Below are 8,699 nucleotides of genomic sequence, written 5' to 3'. Positions count from 1 at the left end.
TTGTTGCCCTCCTACGGCCCCCTCCATGTCTCCTGGTGTACTGGCCTGTCTCCTGGCAGCGCCTCCAGCCTCTGGACACTACGCTGACAGATGCAGCAAACCTTCTTGCCACAGCTTGCATTGATGTGCCATGTTGGATGAGCTGCACTACCTGAGCAACTTCTGTGGGTTGTAGAGTCCGTCTCATGCTACCACGAGTGTGAAAGCACAACCAACATTCAAAAGTGACCAAAACATCAGCCAGAAAGCATTGGTACTGAGATGTGATCTGTGGTCCCCTCCTGCAGAACCACTCCTTTATTGAGGGTGTCTTAATAATTGCCAATAATTTCCATCTATTGTGTATTCCATTTGCACAACAGCATGTGAAATTGATTGTCAATCAGTGTTGCTTCCTAAGTGGACAGTTTGATTTCACAGAAGTTTGATTTACTTGGAGTTATATTCTGTTGTTTAAGTGTTCCCTTTATTTTTTTGAGCAGTTTACTTTTTTCCCCACTGTATATAGAGAAGTTGCACAGCCCAAAAAGGGTGTTCTGTGTACCTATGTTCCCTGGAACTTGTAGGGTCATATTTGTGGACCTAGGAAGGGGAAAATATAAAAAAATCCCCAAATCACCTCCCAAACCAGTGCCCTCTTATACTCATTGTTGTGTATCCCGCCATTATTCTGACATCAACATCAGGCAGGGGTGTCATGTGAGCACTACTTCTTCTGGCTTAGATGAAATATGAATGCTGCAACCAATCAGAAGCTGCAACACTCATGCGTTGCCCCCACCGGTTGTTAACCTCAGGTAACCAGTGGGGTATGCAGCGCTGGTCTGGAGATATCAATTTCTTTTAGTTTTCTCACCTCCCTTGGCCCATCAATAGTTGGTGTCTAGTAGTGGATAACCCAATTAAAGGGTTATTTCCCTCTCAGATATATCCACCAAATAAGCCATAAATGGCTAATAGATGTTGGCTCCACCTCTGTAGCCCCCCGCAGCTATCGAGATAAGGCTGTATCTCTAGTTAATACGAACATAGAAGTGGCTGTGCATGATAGGCTTTCTCCATTCACTTCTATGGAGGTTCAGAATAATACAAAGGGTTGTAGATGTGTTAATAAAGACTACAATGGAAGTCTACTAACAATACACGGGCACTGATTCCCTGTGGGCACCTGAGATCAGCCACTGAAGCTGTAGGGGGCAGTGTTAGCTTATATGTGCACATTTATATGGAGGGTGTTTGTACATATCCCTATGGACCTGTCCCACATCTATGGATTATTTTACATAAATGAACACTGTCCCATTGTGCAGCAAAGGTCTATACAATAAACTGTGTCCACCGCTGTCTAATGAGGATAATAGAACTGTACTGGTTATTGTATCATTATGGGATCTAATTGATGGCTGTCGTAGCGCAGTGTTTTAATAATTAATTTACTACATCTTTTTACAGAAAACCACATTGGCAGCACGGCATATACAGTAAAATGTTACATGCATATCACATCAAGTGAAAAATCCCCATGGAAATGCCTCTACTAAAGCACGCTGCTATAAAAAACACTCTGTAAAGTAAGTCCACGCTGCAGCATGAATATAACGGGCCAACTAGAAAACAGGTTTGGCAAAAAAATGTATCCATCAGATAGATGTCAACTGTATACTTTTATAATATAGATCTGGACAGGGGTATATATAGCATAGACAGGATTGGGTTTATTAAGGATTGCATTCATACGACAACCCTACAAGGGAACCTGTCACGTGAAAGAAAGGCTATTAACCTGCAGATATGCAGTTAATCTGCAGGTTAATGGTCAAATGTATATAGAGGTCTCAAAAAGTCAGAAATCATAAAGGGATCTAATAATAAAATGTAACCTTTATTTATACAATGCTAAAAAGACATAAATATGATCTAGGACATAAACAAAAACTGCACCCAAAACGTGAAAATATATGAAAGAAAAATATTATTTTTAAAACCAATTCAAATAGCTGTATGTGAACCTCTCTGATGACCCTCAAATGCTCCCATGAAGGGAGGAAAAAAAGCCCCATCTTTAGGAAGTTGGTGAAATGACGTTGAAGGGAAAGGATCTAGGCTGAGGTCCTGGACCCATGGATGAATGGCCTATGGACTTTGAAGATCGGTTGATCACTGGGCTGGATAAATGTGCTACAGTTGTGGAATCTGTCGTCTGGATTTGATGAACTTTCTTAAGCACTGTTGCTACTGGATACCTGTGTCTCTATTGTTTTATCTTGTCGTCTGGAGGAGCGAGGAATGTGAATACAAACTATACTGGTTGGCGATACGAAATCTGTGAGCCAACCAAAAGTTGGGAAACAGTGAGTATCGCCTGGTACAAAGGCAGTTGAACTACCGCCCCAGGAAGGGTATCTTGTGCACTGGGGGCAATGTATTTTGTCCATTTACCTAGAGTTGTAGTAAAACCTTGGATGTAAGATGTAAACTATTGTTGCATCATTAACTTGTCTAGGTGATTATTCCAACCCACAACCTCAGATCTTCACATACAGGATTAGAAAAACATTATTGTTTTCTTTCAAAAGCAATATCACATCTGTCCATAGATTGTGACTGGCACTGGACTTCAGCTCTACTGAAATAAATGGAGCTGAGCTGCAATACCACACTGAACCTGTAGACAGGTTGTGGTGCTGTTTTTAGACAAAAAACACAAGTTTTTAATCATGGACAACACCTTTGAAGAGTTAGGCTGCGTGCTCACTATGCGTTTTTCAAGCGTTTTTGCCGCCGAATTTCCGCAGCGAAAATGCTTAAAAAAAAGCTTGGTAATACATGCCCCATGGTCCCCAATGATAATCCGCATATGCTGTGCACATGCTGCGGAAATTTCCGCTGCGGATTATCATTGCTGAAAAATACGCAGCATGTCCATTAATTTTGCGGACACGCAGAGTAATTGCCGCCATTGACTTGCATTGAATCGCTTAATATCCGCATGACTACATGTGCACATGCGGATATTAAGCGATTCAATGTGCGGATGGTACCCGGGTCTAGAGAAGAGGGGACTCGGGTACCATAGAACGTCGCGTGACCTGTCACATGACTAAATGACATCATGAAAGGTCCTTTCACACCACCGTGAGCCGTACAAGAGACCGGACGCAGCGGAGAAATGACCGGGGGCCATCAGAAGGTGAGTATAATGTTTTTTTTATTTTTTACCATTGTTATTCTTTTTAACTATTAACTTGGTCACACTATATAAATCCATGCCGGTTGCATGGATTTATATAGTGTGACCAAATTGTCAAGCACTTTTATAAGCAATGCTAAAATCGCTTGGAAAAGCTCTTGATAACCCGCATGCAGAAATGCATGCAAAAACGCTTGACAAACGCTTCTACCTGGCAAGAAAAACGCATGTAAAATCCGCATGCGTTCTTCCTGCCAGGGAGATGCAGCATTTCTGCATCGTGGGCACTTAGCCTTATGCAGTACTTCTCTCTTTTGTCAGATATTCAGGTGTAAAGAAACACTGCTGTACTCCCAGGAATAGCATTCACATTTTTACAACAGGTTCCCAGGGTCCGCCCGTGGTGTAGAGCTCCAGAGACATTTTTTTCTCTCTATTATTAATTAACGCTTACAATATTCTAAATCCAGATGTAGCAGCCACTAATAAGACAGCTGTAGTCCAGTACTAGCGCACAGTGATGTGGTGCGCTCCACTATTAACATAGCACAGCATATGGCGGCTGCTATATCAGTACTCTAGAATCTAAAAAATTATTTCCATATTCTAAATATACATGAGTGCAAATAATAATTATTTTATAGCGCCAACATATTCCGCAGCAATTTACAATACTTGTAAAAACAATATCAGACATTACATCGTAACACATAATTCAACAAAAACTAAAAGGAGTGAGGGCCCTGCTCGCAAGAGCTTACAATCTATTAGAAAATAGCGGGATGAGCAAAAGGGGCTTGTATTGTATAGTCCAGTCGTCATTCTAATAAATAGGGGTATTCACATAACGCTTCATAAACCAGTCATCAGCCAGTACCTGTATAAGGACAGATACAAAGTGCTACTGAGTGCACGGATTGTTGAGAATAGATGACAGAAGGTACAAGATTCTAAGAATTTAAGAAGAGAGAACAGGCAATGATTAGATTAGTGAGGTACTGTGATAGGCTAGTCTAAAGAAATGTGGTTTTGGAGCACACTTAAAACTGTGGATACTGGGAATTAACCAGATTGTTTGGGGTAATGCAATTCAGAGAACTGGAGCAGCATGAGAGAAGTTTTTGAGTGGGAGGTTTGGATTACAGAGAATGTCAGGATACAGTCATTAGCAGAACAGAAAACGGAGATAGGGTGGTAGACAGAGGTGAGGGAGGAGATGCAGGGTGGCACAGAACTGTGGAGAGTGTTGTGGGTGATATTGATAAGTTTATATTGTACTCTTTAGCAGATGCAACCAGTGCAATGACTGGAACAGGGTGGAAGCATCGGTGTAACAGCTGGACAGAAATATGAGCCCCGCTGACGCATTTAGGATGGATTGGAGAGGAGAGTTTAGTAAGAGAGAGAATATTTAGTAGAGTTGCAGTAGTCCAGATGAGAATGAATCAGAGCAAGGGTTTGAGCATACAACCTATTATATCGGACAAGTGTTATCCTTGGTTTTCACGGATAGCCCTAGTATCCATGTTATTATATGGGGCTGTGCACTTGACCCAGTCATCCGAGGGGAAAAAAAAAAAAAAATTGGTGACATGTCATATTTTCATCCGAGTGTTGGATCAAAATTGGCAATGCAAGTCTATGGGTCCGTGGAAAACATCTTACCTCACTCGGTAGACATCCGAGTGCAGTCCGATGTCCATGGACTGCCATAAATCGAGAAGGGTGAACAACATATTTTTTCCCACCTCTTAATGTGACTGGAAAGCCTAAATGGCAGTGGATCAGGCCTTCCCTTGGCCTCCGGCAGCTTATTGGTACCCCACAATCGCCTTAGCAGGAACTGCTCCATTTAAATGCCGCTGTCAGAAATTGACAGCAGAATCTAAATGGTTAACAGCTGCATTTGATGCTTAGCTCCGGCAATTGCTGTTTGAGACAGATGCCAGCTGTGTTACAGTCAGCGTTTACTGTGTGTGAACCAGGCACAGCTCCTGATCCCGCTTCACACACTCGGTCCCATTCTAAGGCAGAATTTTTAGGCGGGCATCTCACAGGGCAATATTTTGCCACCCATTGAGATAAACTTCTGACCGTCACCTGAAGCGAGATGCTAATCTGCAGTATATGTATAGAACCAGCGACGGACAAATGATTGGTGCAACCTGTGCAGCTGCACAGGAGCCCAAATGATAAGGGGGCCACTACCACCTCCAAAGCAGCTTCTGTCAGGCACATTGAGCCATATACCTTTTGTTTGTTTTTGTGTGACAGTAATGGGGCATTGCCTCGCACCACTACCAGAGGAGAGATGGTCGCACATGTGCAACTCACTCTCTTGTCTGCTATGACCTATGGAATCTGATTGGGCAACTGCTCCACTTTTCCATGGCACTGGGTGTGACGAGTCACCCTAAGGGTGTGTGCACACATCATCATTTTCGGGTGGAAACTAGAATGTATTGGCTCCTTCCAGGTCCTGACAGCAGGACCTGGGAGGAGCCCATGCATTCTAGCGTCTTTACTAGTGAGCCAGCTAGAATGTATGGGCTGCAGTCAGGACCTGGAAGGAGCCCATACAGTCTGGAAGATAGCAGAATCTATGGGGTCCTGTCAGGTTTATATTATTGGAGGCAGCAGAATCTATGGGCTCCTGTCAGGTTTATATTATTGGAGGCAGCAGAATGTATGGGCTCCTGTCAGGTATATATTATTGGAGGCAGCAGAATGTATGGGCTCCTGTCGGGTATATATTATTGGAGGCAGCAGAATGTATGGGCTCCTGTCAGGTATATATTATTGGAGGCAGCAGAATGTATGGGCTCCTGTCGGGTTTATATTATTGGAGGCAGCAGAATCTATGGGCTCCTGTTGGGTATATATTATTGGAGGCAGCAGAATGTATGGGCTCCTGTCGGGTATATATTATGGGAGGCAGCAGAAAGTATGAGCTCCTGTCAGGTATATATTATTGGAGGCAGCAGAATGTATGAGCTCCTGTCAGGTATATATTATTGGAGGCAGCAGAATGTATGGGCTCCTGTCGGGTATATATTATTGGAGGCAGCAGAATGTATGGGCTCCAGTCAGGTATATATTATTGGAGGCAGCAGTATCTATGGGCTCCTGTCAGGTATATATTATTGGAGGCAGCAGAATCTATTGGCTCCTGTCGGGTATATAATATTGGAGGCAGCAGAATGTATGAGCTCCTGTCGGGTATATATTATTGGAGGCCGCAGAATGTATCGGAACCTATCGGGTATATATTATTGGAGGCAGCAGAATGTATGGGCTCCTGTCGGGTATATATTATTAGAGGCAGCAGAATGTATGGGCTCCTGTCGGGTATATATTATTGGAGGCATCAGAATGTATGAGCTCCTGTCGGGTATATATTATTGGAGGCAGCAGAATGTATGAGCTCCTGTCGGGTATATATTATTGGAGGCAGCAGAATGTATGAGCTCCTGTCGGATATACATTATTGGAGGCAGCAGAATGTATGGGCTCCTGTCGGGTATATATTACTGGAGGCAGCAGAATGTATGGGCTCCTGTCGGGTATATATTATTGGAGGCAGCAGAATGTATGGGCTCCTGTCGGGTATATATTATTGGAGGCAGCAGAATGTATGGGCTCCTGTCGGGTATATATTATTGGAGGCAGCAGAATATATGAGCTCCTGTCGGGTATATATTATTGGAGGCAGCAGAATGTATGAGCTCCTGTCGGGTATATATTATTGGAGGCAGCAGAATGTATGAGCTCCTGTCAGGTATATATTATTGGAGGCAGCAGAATGTATGAGCTCCTGTCAGGTATATATTATTGGAGGCAGCAGAATGTATGGGCTCCTGTCGGGTATATATTATTGGAGGCAGCAGAATGTATGAGCTCCTGTCGGGTATATATTATTGGAGGCAGCAGAATGTATGAGCTCCTGTCGGGTATATATTATTGGAGGCAGCAGAATGTATGGGCTCCTGTCGGGTATATATTATTGGAGGCAGCAGAGTGTATGGGCTCCTGTCGGGTATATATTATTGGAGGCAGCAGAATGTATGGGCTACTGTCGGGTATATATTATTGGAGCAGCAGAATGTATGGGCTCCTGTCGGGTATATATTACTGGAGGCAGCAGATGTATGAGCTCCTGTCGGGTATATATTATTGGAGGCAGCAGAATATATGAGCTCCTGTTGGGTATATATTATTGGAAGCAGCAGAATGTATGGGCTCCTGTCGGGTATATATTATTGGAGGCAGCAGAATGTATGGGCTCCTGTCGGGTATATATTATTGGAGGCAGCAGAATATATGAGCTCCTGTCGGGTATATGTTATTGGAGGCAGCAGAATGTATGAGCTCCTGTCGGGTATATATTATTGGAGGCAGCAGAATGTATGGGCTCCTGTCGGGTATATATTATTGGAGGCAGCAGAGTGTATGGGCTCCTGTCGGGTATATATTATTGGAGGCAGCAGAATGTATGTGCTACTGTCGGGTATATATTATTGGAGGCAGCAGAATGTATGGGCTCCTGTCGGGTATATATTACTGGAGGCAGCAGATGTATGAGCTCCTGTCGGGTATATATTATTGGAGGCAGCAGAATGTATGAGCTCCTGTCGGGTATATATTATTGGAGGCAGCAGAATGTATGGGCTCCTTTTGGGAATATATTATTGGAGGCAGCAGAATGTATGGGCTCCTGTCGGGTATATATTATTGGAGGCAGCAGAATGTATGAGCTCCTGTCGGGTATATATTATTGGAGGCAGCAGAATGTATGGGCTCCTGTCGGGTATATATTATTGGAGGCAGCAGAATGTATGGGCTCCTGTCGGGTATATATTATTGGAGGCAGCAGAATGTATGGGCTCCTGTCGGGTATATATTATTGGAGGCAGCAGAATATATGAGCTCCTGTCGGGTATATATTATTGGAGGCAGCAGAATGTATGAGCTCCTGTCGGGTATATATTATTGGAGGCAGCAGAGTGTATGAGCTCCTGTCAGGTATATATTATTGGAGGCAGCAGAATGTATGAGCTCCTGTCAGGTATATATTATTGGAGGCAGCAGAATGTATGGGCTCCTGTCGGGTATATATTATTGGAGGCAGCAGAATGTATGAGCTCCTGTCGGGTATATATTATTGGAGGCAGCAGAATGTATGGGCTCCTGTCGGGTATATATTATTGGAGGCAGCAGAATGTATGAGCTCCTGTCAGGTATATATTATTGGAGGCAGCAGAATGTATGAGCTCCTGTCAGGTATATATTATTGGAGGCAGCAGAATGTATGGGCTCCTGTCGGGTATATATTATTGGAGGCAGCAGAATGTATGGGCTCCTGTCTGGTATATATTATTGGAGGCAGCAGAATGTATGAGCTCCTGTTAGGTATATATTATTGGAGGCAGCAGAATGTATGAGCTCCTGTCAGGTATATATTATTGGAGGCAGCAGAGTGTATGGGCTCCTGTCGGGTATATATTATTGG

Source organism: Phyllobates terribilis, unplaced genomic scaffold (assembly GCF_046119375.1).
Source record: "Phyllobates terribilis strain yellow unplaced genomic scaffold, ASM4611937v1 Scaffold_331__1_contigs__length_2093441, whole genome shotgun sequence".
In the NCBI taxonomy this organism is placed as follows: domain Eukaryota; kingdom Metazoa; phylum Chordata; class Amphibia; order Anura; family Dendrobatidae; genus Phyllobates; species Phyllobates terribilis.
The sequence above is the reverse complement of the archived record's forward strand: the minus strand, read 5'-3'. Positions refer to the sequence as shown.